Source organism: Neodiprion virginianus, chromosome 5 (assembly GCF_021901495.1).
Source record: "Neodiprion virginianus isolate iyNeoVirg1 chromosome 5, iyNeoVirg1.1, whole genome shotgun sequence".
NCBI classification, from domain to species: Eukaryota; Metazoa; Arthropoda; class Insecta; order Hymenoptera; family Diprionidae; genus Neodiprion; species Neodiprion virginianus.
Window position 1 is genome coordinate 33942739 of NC_060881.1, and position 18504 is coordinate 33961242.

The 18504-nt window shown below is 41.4% G+C and overlaps 1 protein-coding gene across 3 annotated transcripts in view; it reads left to right on the plus strand.

Annotated features, from left to right (window-relative positions):
• LOC124304414 (tyrosine-protein phosphatase 99A) overlaps nt 1–18504 on the plus strand; it is a 318232-nt gene that overhangs the window by 204289 nt on the left and 95439 nt on the right. The window lies entirely within an intron of this gene.

An 18504-nucleotide genomic window follows, 5' to 3' on the forward strand; every position in this document is an offset into this window, starting at 1 on the left:
GTTACTCGGGAGTTTTTAGGGTTATACGAAGTAACAAAGGTCATTTCAAGTCGTAAATAAACTGTGATGAGGCTAGGAGATGGAAATTTTTGAGGTGAGACGCTGAACATCTCACTGTGATTGAAATGGTTGGGAAGTAAGAAAGATTGATTTTGCAGTACACGATGCAAAGGATTCCAATTCGGATCAAGGTACGAAAAGCAACTGCAGCGTCAGGATTCAAATGATGCGTTTCGACTTGTAGTGGGAAAGAGAAAGCTGCAGGGAAACCGGAAGGGGTTGAAAACGCGGTGAATCAGAGGAAGGGGGATTACTTTATCGCGCAGTTTAGTGGCCTGGCGACAAATGCCACCTTGGGAAAAGAGCGGTGGCGTCCCTCAGGGCTTTCGGGAAGACACAAACGTTGTACGTGGGTTAAAACTGCAGCCGGGTACAGATACTAACCGCCACACATGCGCCTTTTAGCCAAGAAGTTTTAGAGTCTCGGCGAGTCTCTTCGTCTCCTTCTTCCGACTCCCGAGGGACACTCACTTAGCAGTTTACACCCGTTAGCTTCTGCCGCTTTGATATACCGTTATTGTTTCCTGCTGGGCCACGGATGATTTCCGCTCGACGAACCAGAGCTCAGACCCTCGTGCGAAAGGTAGCGGGTATCTTGCGCCCCTCGAAAGAGAATGGACGAAAAATATACGGAGTCAAAAGCAAACGATGGTTATCTGTCAAATTTTTTGCTATTCCTCGCTCATCATCATTTCGCTGCCGTTCCACTTTATCCTAGCATCAACCGTTCAACGGTACTTATTAGTATATTGTGCAACAAGGAGGCAAACTCGATCTTTTCAGGCCGAACGTAAGTTTGCAATGTCAGTCGTAGGTGAGCCGAAGACGAATATTGCAAATTCGCGAGGCGAATAAACCATTGTTTCCTTGTTACACACGATTGTTTATATAAGAAGAGTATGTTTCTGGTATTTTCACGAAGTCCGAAATCGAAGTTAGGGTCGCGTAATGTCAGATTTCTTCGCGACAGCGCATGCGCGGAGTACAGAAGAGACTACTTTCAACTCCTAGGACTTGAAAGCGGTCTTTTCGTTACATCGCGCATGCGCATTCGTAGACTCGATTGACCGTCATAGAAACGGGTACTTTGTGTACGAAAAACACGCATGGAAAACGCTTGAAACATGCTCGCGTTGTATAAAACAATTTATACGCTACAGAAGAAAAAAAAATATCGTACGGGCTTCTGTAGGATATAATTCGTTGACATTCTCACACTATCCGATGTTGAATTTCCCAATTGACCAGAAAATTATTCTGCAGTTGTCAAATCAAAGCAAGTTTAGTCGATTTTGACAGTACAATTTTTTCCATGGTAATGATAATAAAATTATTCACTATATAGTGTGATCACAAAGGATAAGAGGGTATATAAATGGAAGAAAATAGATGAATCGGTTATTTCTTCCACGCTTGCTTGCTTTATTTTCTTTTTTTTGATAACTCTTATCATCCAAGAAAATACCAAGTTGGATGATTCACTGCTGAAGCAACACTCTATTCTCCGCGCTTCTCACTCTCTCTCTCTCTCTCTCTCTCTTTTTCTCTCAAACGCTTTGGATAAATATTTTTCCGAGAATTGCGGTGCACCCTTCTTTCTCTCTCCCATCGAGTCTTACGGGAGAACAATTCGCCCCGCTATGCAAGCCGCGACTCTATTTGTGCCCGCACCTAGTTAGGAGGTAAACTTTGAGGTGCTCTAGCGCATTCATGGAAACTTGACGAAGAATAAGAGAGAAGAAAACAAAGCGAAAAGCGAAAGCGTGAGTGGAGACAGGACGGGGGACTAGAGGGGAAAAAAAATAATGATAATAAAACAAATAAAAATAACACACCGGATATCCTTCACCTCGCCCAATTTTATCTCCTTGTGATATATACCTTATTTCTCTGGTTTTACTTACCAAGATTGCAGCCTGGCTACTGTGATATGTATTTATGTATATACATGACCACGTGACCACCGCCTGCAATTTTCATGTACATATATACATATATATGGGGCATTCCACGTCAAATTAGCAACTCCACGTACCTCACCCCCTTCGATTTTCATCATTTTTTAGTATGACGTTCTTACCAACACAAAAGGGTCTTCGGAATTTTTTCCAATTTTCTTCAGGCTGTGATAAAATTTATAAAAATTCATAAAACCAATTACGGAAATGCCATTTTTGACAATCTTAAAAAAATTTACACCGATTCAAGGATTCAAAACGTCAATTTTGAGCAACACGCGATAACGGGATCTTGATATTTACAATTATTTTCGCAAGCTTTTAGCTTCGTCGTGTCGGGATTGCTTTTCCTTTGTTATTTTTCATATACCTCGATCTAAATAGATGGCATAATCATATTATTTTCGTGATACATGCTCCATACATATGTCGGTATGGGTGTGGGACAGAAAGAATTAGGAGAGGAATTACACAGCACCTTTTCATCTGTATCTATGATCTCTGTCGTCTTTATCTTAACGCATTCTCCTCCACCGCCCTGTACTACTCACCTGTGCCAACCGACGTATAAACGGCAACTTCCCGTTCTAGCTCCGCGTAATAATTTAGCCTAATGTACTCTCTTCCTCCCCTCGTAGGGACCATGATCGTATGCTTGGCCCCGTTTTGGCTCTCCTAGCTCTCTTCCCGTGTCTCTCTCCGACGATACCTCATCTGGAGATACCCTTGGGACGCATAAATCCCACCGAGTTCTTCGGGCTGGTTGGAAAGAAGCAAAATAAGCAACAAAAAAAAAAAACGAAGAGCGTAAGAAAGCAAAAAATGAAATATAAAAGACGCGCAGAGACGGACCTCCAATGAAATTGGCTGAAGGATCTGACTGCGAGTTGATAAATATCGGTCGATCACGTTACAGGATCAGTAACATTTACGGAATACTGTGAGGTTAAAATTTTTCGATGGTATTCGATAATTATGATATCTATTGGAAAATTAAAACGCTATTTATTGGCAATAGAGTTCCGAAACAACTAGTGCGCCAATCTAAACTCGCTGGCGTCTAAGTTTATACTCGACGATACTCGGAAGCCTGTAGTCGTATCGTTTGCAGTTCAACCTCATTCAGAACTTATGAATTGATTTCATTTTCATTGAATAAATAATACGTTCTGTATTACACAATTATACCCATGGATCTGTATGTTTTAATGGCTTTCAATGATAATAAAAAGAGTTTATAAGAATAACAGTTGAAACTCGTTCAACTTGTATTGATAATTATTGTTTATTTCTTAGTTCCCTTTTTAACTTGAAACAATACGGGCTCGAATCACAAACGCATATCAAACGAATCCGTATAAATACTCTTTCAGAAAAGTTAAATCAAAGAGCGGGGAAAAAGCCAAGGAAAAAAAGGAATAAAGAGAAACAACGCGTGTACTAATTTAACGAGAAAAAAAATTCGGCTGGTGTTGATTATTATCGTGACTCGAGAGCTTTGATGCCTTTGAAGATCGTACGCATTTAATACCTGCACGCACTGAACTTGACACTCGGGTTTCGAAATTACGCAGCGTTGTAAAGCGAGGAAACAACCAACAAAAAAAAAAAGGAGGAAGAAGAAGAACAAAAGAAAAATCGGCGCGTGAAAAGCGCGGTACAAAAAAAAGCTGCACATATTTTTGATGAACGAAATCGAAAACCTCAAGAACGGCGACGAGCGCCTTGACAAAGAAAGTAATGATTCCCACAGCGTTGTTCTCCTAACATTCTTCATTTCACCCCTGATGGTTTGTCGAGAAAGATGATACTCCTTTGGTCGGTTAACAGATATTGTGTACAACGTGATGAGCGGCGACACCTTGGATCAAGCGAGTTGCACTGTAAAGAGGTGCGAAAATCGGAAGGAACCAGACAGGCGGGGACGCGAAGTCTGAACGAAAAGAGATGCTGAAGGGAGGGAAATGAAAGGGCTGAACAGTGAAAGCGAAAAACAATACAGACGGTCTTGGCGTCATCCCTCGATGCGGTGTAACGCGAGTTTTCAGAAAATAACTGAGAAACAGGCGTCCTCTTTGAGTGACGAGACCCTTTGGGACCGACCAAATATCCACGTCTTGAGACAAAATCCTAACACCCTCGACGCAGAATGCCTGCCATGCGTGATAATACGGGCCTTTCTCTCTTTCTGGCTTTCGCAAGTCGAGTCGGACGTCAAACAAAAATGGAAGACGCGTTTTTTCCTCCTTTTACTATTTCAAGTCACACCGTGAGAATTGTACTCGAGGAATCAAGTTATTGCAATACCCTGGAGAAATACTGGCGAGCGACAAGCTGTTTTTCAAATATCAACCCCCAGGCTTGTCCTATTTTTGGATCATCGTAAAGTGACTGAAGATATTCCGCCGGAAAGGTGTGGAAAAGAAATTTATTTGACAAGACTCAGTGATGGCTTTCAACAATTTTGCAAAATATCATCTGTTTCAAGTTGAATGAAGCCGAACCAATTGGCCAAGTTTCATATAAATCATTCCGTCGGTTTTGGAGTTAGTGTGAGACAAAAAAATTCTCATTTTTGTGGATCGCAGAAAAATCGCTCGGTTAATTTTGATGAAAAATGAAGAGGCTTCAAGTTGAAAATAAACGCATTGATTGATACCAAAATCATCAAAATCCGTTGATCTATTCTCGAGATATTCGGACCTGAACTTTTCGTTACCGGGATGATTATAACAACTTTTTCTTCCCTCTAAATGACGCAGAGAAGCGAGAAGTTGAAACAATAATAATTATAAGAGTGATAAAATTATGTCAATAACGTTATTCTTCACACAAGTATCGAAATTTGAGGTTTCGAACATATTCGAACGCGCCGTCATTGGCGAGCTACTGCAGCCAATCCAAGACACGCTCCGTGATTCCATAGTTTTGTCGTTCTTCGAGTGACCGACTTGAAGTTGCAGCGCTGCTAGTCACGTGAATTCACGCACTATTCCAAACAGTTAAGAACGGTAATTAAACCGTCCAGCAGAAGTCTTACTAAAGTAGAACAAACCTGATGCTTCATGATATGTTCGTGTAATTCCTCACAAACGACACAATTAGTTTGCAACCCTTGATTTATTTTCTTTGACAGTTCGTTCATCTGATTTCTTTGTTTCCTAGATGCGAATGGAGGTAGATCAATATTTTATTCAAGATAAGATAGTAGAATTTTACCATGATGGGTATCGCGTATAATATTGCATGTTCATATTTGGCGGAAGGAAAGTTTTCTGGAATGTTTTTTTGTTATTTACAGTTGTAGGTTATTTCTGATCAACCACACGTCGGTTTTATCCACGTATCCTGTACTGAATATCTCAAAACGAACAAGAAATAAATAACGCAACTACAGGAATAAAATAAAACTATACACGCCTGTCAATAAAACGTTCTCCAACTAGATTTTTTCTTATTTTTTTTTATACATCTCCTCATCGAATGTTTCAGCATGTATTTCACCGTAGTTCATAATAACTTTCTATATTATTCTTACGCTTCAATTAACCTTCGTATTATATTACATGTACATGACATGCAGTGGAACGAAGCTCCGTCAGTCTACTGTAAGCCGCTAGAAATTATCTAGAAATATGAAACGCAGGTTTCAACGAGAGCCAGACCGGCTCAAACTGCTGTTGGGCTATTTCGATGCGTAAACGTGTACACCCTTTTTTACCATTATAAATTTTTTTCTCCCTTCAACAAGAATGAAACACGTCAGATCCGTAATCCATTATCCGAGTGAATTACCCTCAACACCTATACCTTCTATTTCTCATCCACGTTTCTTTTCTCCTCTTCGTCTACCCGTTACGTTCCGCTTCTGCGGCAAAGCTCACTCGTTAACGGATACAGGGTGAGTTTTTCTAACAACGAAACGATCCGTGCGCCTGAAACAGGCAACCGGAGTCACGGCTCATGCTTAGGTTGAGCACCATTCCAAACGTCAAACATAACCTAAATATTAGGATATGTAGAGAACGATGAAAAACTGAATTCGGACAAACGATTAACCCGATGATGAGGCAATTAGGAGCAAGACTGACGTCAAATTCGGTCCTTCGTGCCTATGATAGGAAGACCGGATACGATGCTCAACCTGGACATTTGGCGCAATGCCGGTTGCCTGCCCGAGGCGCACGGATCGTTTCGCTGTTAGAAAGACTGACTGTGTGATATTAATTTTCTCTTACCACGTCAATCCTTTCTCGGTCGCAGGTATTATTATATACCTGCATCAATGGCAGAAAACAGTGAACGGCGAAAAATGTGTATTGGACTAGGGGGGAATCCAACAGCCCCCGAGCAGCAGCCATCCTGGGTCAATATATCGCATCCACGTTACGTCGGTAACATGGCGGAATTTTTCGATTCGCTTGCGAGGATATTTATGGTCCGGGTTGCGGGGGTTGGGGGAGGGGGTCACAGCTTGCGGCGGATCACCGTTGGAACGGCATTGCTCCTCGCTATACGCTTTCAGCCTTCCGAGTTCCCGCAAGCCGACTCGGGAAAACTGTTTTCAGTTCCGAGCTCGAACGAAATAAGTAAAAGAGCGCTGGATGAAAATGGACAAGGGAAGAAAAATCCTGCACCCGTTTTTCGAGTTTAACGACGGCCGGGGGAGTCCAAGATGGCGGCCGCGGGACTCGCCGATGCGGGTGGCCAACCCCCAGTTGTATGGGACACCCTTGCACCGCGATAATGGAATTTATCCAACCTTACCCACGCTGCTGCAGCCACCAAGTTTTCACTCCGGGTCCAAGAGCTTTCTCACGGCTTCGCAAGCTTCCGCTTCGCTAGCACCGCAGGCCCCCTTCCTAGTTTCCTCCCTCAGACGTTGCTTGCCCCTTGTTGACGAGAGCAATCGTGCGAGGGCTTTTCCTACCGGCAAATAACCCGAGACTTGGCACGCGTTTCAACCGGCACTGTTGTTTGTTTTTGTATACATTTTCTTCCTTACTTTTCACTTATTTCTGTATTACACCGGTTAACGCGAGTTTTCAGTCTTGGTTCGGGATGTCAAATTTTAATTTCTTCTACGTAATTAATAAATGAAAAAATATAAAACTGAGGATTATATCTTTGCATGTACGCAACGTTTTGAATCAAGCCACAAAACCGACAACTCAAAGAACAAATATGGAAAGAGCGGACATATTGCTGTAAAATAGGTATGACCAAAAACTTGGTTTACACTATCCATTTCACAGGGATTTTAATATTAAAATAAATGTCAGAGTACCCAATGGTACGAACAGATATTTAATCTCGAAACTAAGAAGTGAGGTTATCATAATGCGTGACTTTCGCACGATTTTCGTGAAAATTGAAGGAATCGCAAAGTTTTCCGCAGTCGAATAAATTTCAAATGAATTTTCTGCGATAATTAAAATAACAAAATTTTACAAACATAACTCACCTTGTCTTTTGACGTTGTAATCCATCGTCTCGTTCTTTGTTTTGGAATGAGGAACAAAAACCAACTGAAAGAAAGAGTACAGGAAGAATATGTTATTTTTTCATTTCGTTTTTTTTTTTTTTCTCTCTCTTATATTATTATTATTCAAACTTTGTAAACCGGAATCTTTATCAGAGTGCCGATTTTATTGATATTATACCGGCGCACGGCCCGCGGCGAATTTGAAAAACATTTATCGTTTCGTAGCGTGGCGTTGTTTGAATCCCAGGAGTACTGTAAATATATTCGTAACGCCATGTAAACGGTGGTTCTTCGATTCGTTAAATAAATAATTCATTAGCCACGGGGTTTACCCGGCGTTATAGGTTCGTGGGCGTAAGGCGGGTATCTCGCCTATATCTTCGTTTCTGGGGTGAGTGTACATTATACGTCCGCATGTACACCGCAATACATAAGCATAACCCACCCATATACGGCCACACGTACCTACGCGGTTCTATATATATCGAGAAAAATCTACATCGCGCCTAATTACATTACGGATCCAACTTCCCTTTCAATATTTATGCGCCGGAGGGGGCGGTCCACCGCCATTTTGAAAATATTATCTCTACCTACCCCTAGATTGAAAGAGCAAAAGAGGCTCTGGGCGAGCCTACCGAGAGATAGAAAGTGGACCGAAGGGTGGCGGGAAGATTACATGGAACATAATATCCCAAAGTATAACTTATACTCTTTATATGTAAACACGAGTATAGGTACGTCTGCAATTTCGCCCGTGTCTGCAACACCCTTCGTTAATTCTCACCCTCACCGGACCAAATTGTCCATAATTTTTCTTTCCCTCGTTCAATCAAGAGTGCAGAATGTACAAGGATATTCGATACGGCGAGACTTGCGTGCCTATGATTAAAAATTATACATGTATATATGGGGCGTTCAACCTCAAATAAACAGCCCATGTACTTCATCCCCTTCGATTTCAATCATTTTTTAGTACGATGTTCTTACCGACCCAAAAGTGTCTCGGAGTTCTTTTAGGTATTTTTTTTAGACTCGTTGGAATTTGAAAAAAAAATGGAAAAACCGATTCCGATAACACCGCGTTTATATGAGGCGTTCTCCATCACTTCAGTCACTTTTTTTTTACCTCTGGATTCTGTCCCATAATGGGTATACAGTAGTACTACTTGACTATTAATTGCGATATATGTTATATTGTTAATGATGAAAGTATAACATGTATCGCATTGAATAGTTCGTGGAAAAGAGAAACTCAGATTTGCTTCAATTCACCTTCCTCGGTATAATATTTAGTCTACTCGGCAAGATCGCCGAGTTCCACGATGACAATTTTTTTATACGTTCTTAATTCACTACCAAATACCCTTTGAAATTAAAAGCATCGAAAGAAGATAGAAAAATTCCACATTATCCGGTGAAAGCAGCCTTTCTGATGCCATCAAAAATATAAGATATATTGCGTTAAATAATTCATGGAAAAACTTGTTATTGTTTTTATGTTAAAAATTTTTTTGTCTCACTTCAGTCTTCCATGATGTACGAGTTTAAAAAAAAAAAAACATTTCCGCAACGAGTAAATTACAAAATCTGAAAAAATATACACTTTGAAGTAGTACTACTATACAACCAATTGTGGAATACATCAGAGAGGATATCAAAAAAAAATGTGGCTGAGTTAATGGAGAACGCCTCATACATACCCGAAAAGTGTATTCAATTCAGTATCCCATGCGTGTATAATGCAAGGTTACACAAAGTCCGCGTCGCATATCTATGTATAATGTATTACGTACGGAATTGCCAAGGTGTTCGGTTCGTTCATAGGGTGATATATTCGTCATGGTACGCAGTCCTTCATCGCTCCTCTCTATCTCTCTATCTCTCTCTATCTCTCTCTCTCTCTCTCTCGCTCTCGAGATAACCGATGCTTCCTGGGTAATGAAATTTTTGAAATACCTGGCAGCGCGTGTCTCCGGTAAGTGGAGGGTGCGGTTAAGCGTTCGATTTATCGTGTTCCACCGGAAGGATTCGATAGATCGAACGGAGGAGAAGGAAATAGAGAAGGAGAAGCAAGCAGCTTGCTCTGAAACACATAATATACACATCTGCCATATACTACAGGATTCCAGGCGACAACGGGACAAAACTACCGTCGACATTCCCTACCGAGTAAATTAGGTACTACACCGTAATAGAGAAATGAAGAGCCAGATTATATAGATTTTTATTCCAAATTAACAAGTGATTATAATTTAATAATGTAGCCAATTATCTTGTGGATGTTATCACGTGTGGGGGAAAATTTCTGGAACATTTTTATCGGCCAATGTATATTAGGAAAAGGAGAAAAAGAAATTGGAACCAAAGAGGGTGAAAAAAAAAAAAGAAAAAAAAATGGAAAAAAACTGCTGTCTTTATCGTTACAAAAGCACGTATACTTGGAGTTTAAGGAAGAGCGAGGGTGCGGAGTAAAAGAGGGGGAGGGAAAATGATGTCGTATTTCTAAACCTCCCTCTATTATTCCGACACCGTTTATCGCTCGGGTCGTTACAAATATCTTTCTCGGTTTGGTTGCGAGCCTCCGCCACGCCGCGATGGAGCTACAGCTATAAACTGGAGAGTCTAATACATTTTGAGAAATTTAGTAACAGCCGACCCAGCACCGCAGGTGAAATAAAAGATTCGGGAAAAAGAGGATATTATATACCTGGTCGCGTCACCTGAAAATAAGAGAGAAATACGCGCAAAGACGTTAAAAGTAATAGCAGGCATGTAGGTACGCATGAGTCACCGGAAATCGTAGCTCTTTTTAATAAACGGTGATGTTTACCGTGTTTAACGTTTTGCCTGCGATAAGGTGTAAATCACAGTCTGTTTTGCCAACAATGTACAACCACAAACATACACGCTCATACGTGTGTATGTAAGGTATTCTCCGAGGTCAATAACAAGCCAAGAATTATCGCGATGTAGACCTTATATCTACATGTTAAATCTGTAGCAGCTACACGGGCATGGAGTGGAGTGCTCACACAGAAAGACGTTCCGCTTGGCGCGTTATTCGAATCGTAAATATATATCATTCATCTTGCAGCGTGGCACGCAGTAAACGTGCGTTAAGTAGGAGCCGCGGGTGCAATGATTTAAGGGAAGACGTAAATCTCGAATGAGCTATGATGAAACGAGGTGAACAGCTTGCCCACAAAACATCATACCATACATAACGCGACGCACGAGCCATGCCAGCCCCACGCTGCTACATCGCTCTGCTCCGCTGCTGCCAGTATAATATTTATTATGCTCGAGACAGCTCTTCTTAGCCCGAGGAGGAGCGGATGATGTTACTGCACGGTGGGTTACGCACACAATACAAACACAAACACACGCACAGGCATCTTCAAAGTCCGTTAGGGCTCAGGGGTAGGCGAGACGTCAAGTGCATCCACGGGACTTTACACTGCTGCCAACTGTAATCACCATTTTGATTTCAACGAGGTTGTAACTAGGGAGCTCGAGTAGTTTCCCTTCCCTTCCCTTCCCCCGGACGCCGCAAAGCAATTTAACTCTGGCGTATTTCTCTGCACGCCTGAATCACAGTAAAACAAGGGGGAAAAAAAAACGAGAGAATGAAAAGAGGGAGAATAAAACATACAAAACTAGCCAACTGTCGTTATCCGGAGATCGGGCGACGATCGTACATACATACACACATTGTAAATGAAGGTACAACTTTGGAATAACAACAACAGAAAGCAAATTCACAGTGGTTATGGGTAAAATTCACACTCGCTGGAGTTGAAATCGTAGACTTCAATTGATTTTTTCCGTCATTTTTTCAAACGTGACATAATTACGCTCATACCCGGTTACGCTAGTGTAGCTGAAGTATAATAACAAGCGTATCGCAGAGCGGCCATTTTAGTTCGAAATTCAATTAGCCAGCATTCGTGCGGTATGGACAGCCAGACGTGAAACGTCAAAAGAACGCATGAAGGTGTTATTTTTTTTTTGGGGGTAGAGATCGATAGAGTTTTACGAGTATTTACTCTTCGGTGCGGTGCAACCCAATCAACTCTTGCACTCTGATACGTCACCTGAGAGACCGATACCATATTTTACTGCATCCTTGGCGTAGTTTGTATGTCGTGAAAGTCCACAGGTATCCAAGTGTACGAGACCACTGGGGAATGTCAGCGGTAGCAAGGAAAAAGAGAAGGGAGGGGGGGGGGGGGGGGGGGGGGATAAAAAATATATCAAGAAAGAAAAAAAACCACCGTCAGACGCACACACGGACGGACAGACTATGCCGCACCTGCAGGGTCAGAGCAGAAATTCCCTAAGGAACAGTTGGTAAGAAATATACTGTTCCACCAGTTATCTGGTACTGGATATTTCTTCAGCGTTTATTTCCATCTGATACGAGCCGGGACGGAGTCACTCTATTACTTACTGATAAAGCGGTCTGATACAAACAGTTCCTTTCGCCCTCTCCCTCCGACCTCTTCGCGGTCTCCGTCGAGTGGGTGTAGAGTATATCGTAACAACACCGCGGTGTAAAATTTCACCTCTTCAACTCACGAGCTTCCTCCAGTAGTTCACCCTCGCGCCGAGCGATTTCTAATCAACCATCTATAATTGATATAGTCTGTGCAGGGGCCGGGTGAATCTAATATCCGCCTATGAATGAGTAAACGCTCATGCAGGGAAGCTGGCGAGGCGTTTTGCCGAGTCAAGGTTAGGTTAGGTTAGGTTGGCAGAATGTAAAAGTACTCCGACCAATATGGCGTCGAGAAAACCATTCAGCTGATCGATTCGACCCAATTTTACCGATGTCAAAGCACGTCAAGCCTCGCGCAACCTGTCACGTTTCCATTTTACCATATCAAACCAATTTACGGTAAAAAAGAGGCACGGGAAAAACTCGCAAAATTAAGTACGACTGTTTTCAACGATCTTCCACCAGATGGCGCTAGTTACCTAGACTTTGATTGTCTCGTAGCTTAAACGGTTTTGAGGATTTCCGCAAGCTTGTCAAATTCACTCGAGAGTTGTTCAGAAGAGAACGGCTTCGGATTCCATCAAGCGCGTGTGTGTTGCCAATCCTTATTCCTCGCGGCGCATGAGTAAAACGGGACAAGAGGGAAAGTGGTATGATTTGGTATCCACCCGGTATCGCCGTGTATAATCTTAATTTACATCGCTCGATTCGTATGATGAGTTGATTATCACCGCATGGTTATCGCAGGTTCGTTTGATTCATTGCAATTACCGCATTGAACAGCCGTATATACCTGGATATTATACGTATACAAATACGTGTATGCGTACAGCGAAGAGCAAAGTGGGGAATGTCGCAAATGTGGCTAATTCATTAGTTAGGCGAAAGCACCACTGTAACACATACAGAGATTATTACAGAGAGTGCGATGCGCATACGGGCTGATATTCGGATCGCTGACTGGGCGAGCTAGCAGCTAGCGAGCAACCAATTTCAACGATTATTTATTCCTAATGAAAATGAATGGCTCCCTGTCGAGTAATGGGGTAATCGTCCCGCTATTTACCTGCCTATTTACGTACCGCAGAGTCTCGTTGCTCCGTGTTTCATTCTGTATGTTAATATCAGTGTTCGTCATAAAGCGGCGCTAAATTTGCGAGCAAATCTTATGCTCTAGCCTTCTACCGTTCTAAGAAACGGTTTTTTCGTCTTAAGCTTGGAGGAAAACGAGTTTTCTTTGATTGTGTTATCTTCCTCGTTAATATTGTTACAAAGGGTGAAATGACCCGTTTTATCCCCTTCTCTGATCTAGTACTAATCGTAGATAAAAGACGTATAAAAGCTTTCATTAGTCATAAAATGAATAAGGTTGCTGCGTCAACCGATATTGTTGTAAAAACGGTCTCACACCGAGAAACACATACCGCTAATGAAAGCATTTTTCCTCATCTTCTAATTTTGCTGCCTGTTTGTTCGCTTCACAAGCTCACGAACTTGTTCTATTTATTCTGTAACGCCCAGTTCGTTACAATGTAAGTAAATATGGCTTAATCTACTCGAATAGTTGGACAAACAAACGTCATCAGTGTTAATGAGAAAGATAAGTAAGTGATTTTCATTCGAAATTTTAATAGCTTTTTCAATTCTATAACCCGAGCAATACAAGTTTCGAATTCAATCCCAAAATTTGTTACACAACGACAGCGCTATTCAAGTCAACTAATTTCAGCCATTTTTAATCCGTTTTCTTCTTGCGAAAATTACTAGGCGCTTTGCGCAAAATGGTTAAAAAGAAATCGGCCGAATTTATCAATGAATACGCGAAAAAAATTGAAGCGAATGAAAAAAAAATAAAAAAAAAAGCAATCTTCTGTTGAATCGAAATCACATGAGTGCGCGAATCGAATGAAATGGAAACTGCGGACCAAGGCAAAACTTGCCTAAAGAGCTTTACAGAGATTCCGAAAACTCAACTTCAGGCTAACCCGGAGCTTCAGGGTTTTGCCCCTTTTTCTTCTCAACGACGTGCAGAAAGCTTGTTATATCCACTGACCTGCGTAATCTACCCGTCTCTTTATTGCGTGACTGCTTATCAGATTTTCGCCTCGCGATCAAAAGATCGTAGATTTCGTCGACGAGATAATTGCCTTGATTCGTTATACGTACATGCTTATCACTAACTTGTGTCGCTATTTTCCGTATACATCGTTTCTCGTTCTGTTTTCCCACGCTGATTTAATTGCTCGTTCATCAATTTCCAGCAATAATTGTCAAAAAATCCTGTTTATGACTCGATAATACTGGAGTTTCCTTCAAAGAAGTGAGAATTCTGTGAAGCATATTGAGTACTACGTTCTAAATTATTAATATTCACGTTAGATTGAACGCTTGTAACGTAAGCGAATTCACAATTATTTGTTTCACTGTACCGTGGATTTATACATACATCTCATAAAACCTACGTCTGAAAGAAAATTAAATCAAGAGTTAATAATATCGTTATTGCGTGCCGCAAATCTTCCCGAGTGATTCGACAAACACCCCCGCAGTATCTCGTGGGGGTTTCCGAACTGAAAATGTGGGCACGACAGTACATGAAAGGAATGTAATTACGCGTGATTGGAGTCTTCGTCGAATCAACGGAGAAATGAATTCGTAGAAATGCCAGTGGACTGAAAATCAGCTTATCGAACGTAACCCCGATATTTCATTTCCCTGAAGACATAAGGAGCAAAATGAGAAGCACAATAACGTAATTTGTTTGAATACTTTTCCCAGCAACAAAAGACACCGCAGCTTTTGATCGAGCATTAAAGAATCTTTATTTCACATGAATCATTCTTGTTATAGATATATGTTCAGAAAGATGCAAGGATATAAAGAGTAATGGTCGCATAAAACAGAATAAGAAAATAATAGTAAAAGAAAACATGAACACCGAGAGAAAGAGCAGTAGCTTCTTTTGTCCAGTTGTTTTCCTTCCTTTTTTCCCGCCCCCCGTACTAATTACACACGGCACGAAATCTCTGAAGAGAAATTAGTTGGGACTTTGTACCCTCGTGTTTGCTTAATGGAGTCGTAAAAAATTTACGGGATCAACGCTTGTGTAGTGCAAGTAACAAGAGAATGCTTAGATTCTCTAGTAATTTTTTTGTTCCCCAGACCGTTTCACTTTTTCGCACGCTGCATTTGGAATTTTTGCATCGCTTCGGTTTCATCGAGATCAACGAGGCAGATAAAAGGGTTCAGGGGTTGTTCCATCATTTTCGTAGAAAATAAAAGAATTACCAAATAACGACGAGAAGTTTACCTCGTTATTTCACTCGAGGCGATGACCCAGGTGGGCTTGAGGTAAACCGAGGGGAGGGTTGAATATGCAAGGAAGAAGGATGTCCCGTTGTAACGTCAGCCCAAGAAGACAAAAGGAGTTGGTGTAAATCAGGAAAGTGACGTTCGCTCCTTGCCCGATCCCACCGCTGGCACCAAAAACATTCCACTTTTGCGATTTTACCCCACGAGCCACGCTGTTTTACCATCTTTTTATTTCCATCTCAACGTATATTTTTGCAGGTATAAATTTTCCCACGACTTCTCTTCTGCTCCTTCTTCGCGCCCAGACAGCAGAGACTGGAAGGTCCTTCCGTATTTTCAGGGTATCCTCTTTTCAGCCTGCGAATCTACAAACGTGTACGACTATATACACACGCGCCGGCATATCTACCCACCTACATAACAGCGAGTACTCTACGAAGAAACATATGTAGAAGTGACGATGTAAATTTCACCCTTCACCCCTGGGGCCTCTTCTCCACTGTATTCCTTCCTCTTACTCGGCGTGTGAAGCCCTTGGCGAATTTCCATCCAGAAACACGAGGACCATCGCCTTATCTTTTGTCTCCAAATAATTGTTTCCCACACCCCTCGCGCAGCTAGGTTTACGGAGAATACACACATATATTAGGGTGCCGCGCAAGCCTCCCTGTCAAAATTATTATTTTTTATTTTTCCTCTCTCTTCGCGCCGCCTTTGCTACGCCACTCTTCAGCGGCGGGAACCCGAGATGCCGCTGCTCGGAATGAAAATTGTTGAAACGAGGTTCGCGCATTCTCCGAATCTCTAAAAAAAATTTCAACTACACACCGTGACAGTCTCAGGGAACCGAACAATCAACTGCGCAAGCGTCGAATTTCTCGTCTATTTGAACAGGCTGGCCGATTCTGTCTAGTTTGGAGTTACGAGGTTAGGTTGACTTTAGAGAGGGTACGCCTTCGATGGTCTAAAATCATACCTATTTTAAGGAGTTGTTTTTCAAGAAAATGAAAACACTTGGAGCAATTTGAATTTAGGGCTTCATCATTTATAGTTTTAAATACATTTTAAAAGATTTTCATTGAAATAAGTTACAAAAAACGGCAGCTTTTGGATGTTCAGTTTCACGAGTCTGTCACAGTGTATCGTGGCTTTTGTTCTTCATAAGCTTGAAGTCAATTGATCGCAGCAACTTTTCCCTCATTCCTTACAATCTGTTATTTCTTATAGCCAATCACTGACGAAGTTAGGTGCGGTGAACAAATATTTGTCCTGAAAAAGCAAAGATCTAATATCCTCTTCGCGAAGATGTATTTTTTCTCTCGTTAGCAAACCTACAGTCTCCGTTCAGCTTTTGCGCGTACCCTATATATGTTTTGGTTGGGATTATCGCTGGATTATCCCTCTCCTCCAATGCTACGTTCTTCTTACCGATTTTTTGTCCGCTTCTTTTTTCCTCCTTTTCGTTAGTCTCGACATTTCTCGCGCAAATCCTGTTTGAAGAGTAGAAAATTTTTTTCTAAATATATTCGCACGTCGCACCGTGTCAGCGGTGACGAGAGGAGATTCAATAAAAACGAAAAAAAAAAAAAAAAAAAAAATTCCAAAAGAATATACAGTCTGGTGAGAAAGAAACGTAACCTGCATATCGTTTGTTTAAATTTCAGCTTTTGCAAGGCCAGCGGTGATTTCTCACGCTTATGGCCGCGCCTGCAGACAAGCCCTGAAAGGATAAAAATGAAAAACAAACCCCAGCTCGCTCTCCGCGCTGTTGTTATACGTGTACCTACTTTCCGAACTATAACGGCGATGCGGATTTTTTTTTTGTTCCAGAGGAAATTCGCTGATGTCGTTATTCGCCCGATTTATATACAAGAATAAGGGATGTTTACTCTGCGGGTGAGTTTAAGCTTCTTAAAAATGGATTCAAGTTGCCCTCGAAACGTCCCTCGGCGTTTAAGGAAACCGTTGTTGTACCCTCGAGGCACCCTTGATTCGCCCTTCTCACAAACCTCAGGCGAAATTCGTGCCGCGGTGTAGGCACGCACCTTACTACCCACCCGGAGGCGTAAAGCATCGAGGCTAGGTCTACATCTGGGTGAAATTTCACAGGTTAATTCTACAGAGAGACGGCCCGTCGTTACATGGAGTACACTACCTACGCGTATTCGTTTCACGATGAAAATTCACCAAATTATTCAAGCGCAGCTTCACAATTCAGCGATGAAAAATAAAATTTTACCGGACAGAATTGACCGTTTTTTCTTTTTTTTCCGCCCCGGTAATTATAAATTCCGGTTTGATATAAATACTTGATATCTAAAAAAAAAAAAGAAAAAGATAGCGTGAGATAAAACCTTAACTGGTGTATAAATAATTTTAACACTAATTTATATTCAACACGCAGACACCTGTAACTTGAGCTCGTACAACGTTCAGCATATCTAGTTGCATCCGCACCGGGGTGAAAAGAAAAAAAATTTAATTAGAGTTAAAAGAAAAAAAAAAAAAAAAAAATACGTAGTCCCGAGATTCTTGATTCTACTGAATAAATTAATCAAGATGTAATGTACGTGATTGGAATTATGCGGCTAGCTAGTAAAATTCCTGTGTTCTTTTGTTTCTCATGCACAGAACTATAAGAAAACAAAACAATAGAAAAATATCATATCATATATATTTCCGAATTGACCACGAGTTTCTTCTGTCGCAATCTTCACGCTTCTGGTCTTAAGTTTTCCAGCGTTTCACTTGTGCAACAAGCCAACACTTTATGCATGTATAAAGTATAAAGTTCAGGCTCGTGCAGAAGGGATGAAGACTTAATCTCGGGGTCAAAGTTCGCCGACCTCATTTGTGTGATTTTATGCAACCTGTTCGTAATATGATATCGCAAGGAACAGCGAGCGTTGCATATTAAACGCTCACACTTATCCGATCGCATGACTGTGCCAGCAATCTCTTTTCAAAACGTATACCTGGAAGCTGGTAACGATGCAAAGGAGGAGAAAGGACAAGAGGGGAGAAAAAAGGGTGGAAGAAATATTGAAAACGCTATTTGTTTCGTTGCAAAATCGTTTCCCATCGTTCAGCGTGGATCGTATACTGTTCGATCGATGTTCAAAGATCAGATTCTGGTCCGTCTATTCTCGACGATCATTTATTATTTTACGAAAACGACGAAACAAGAT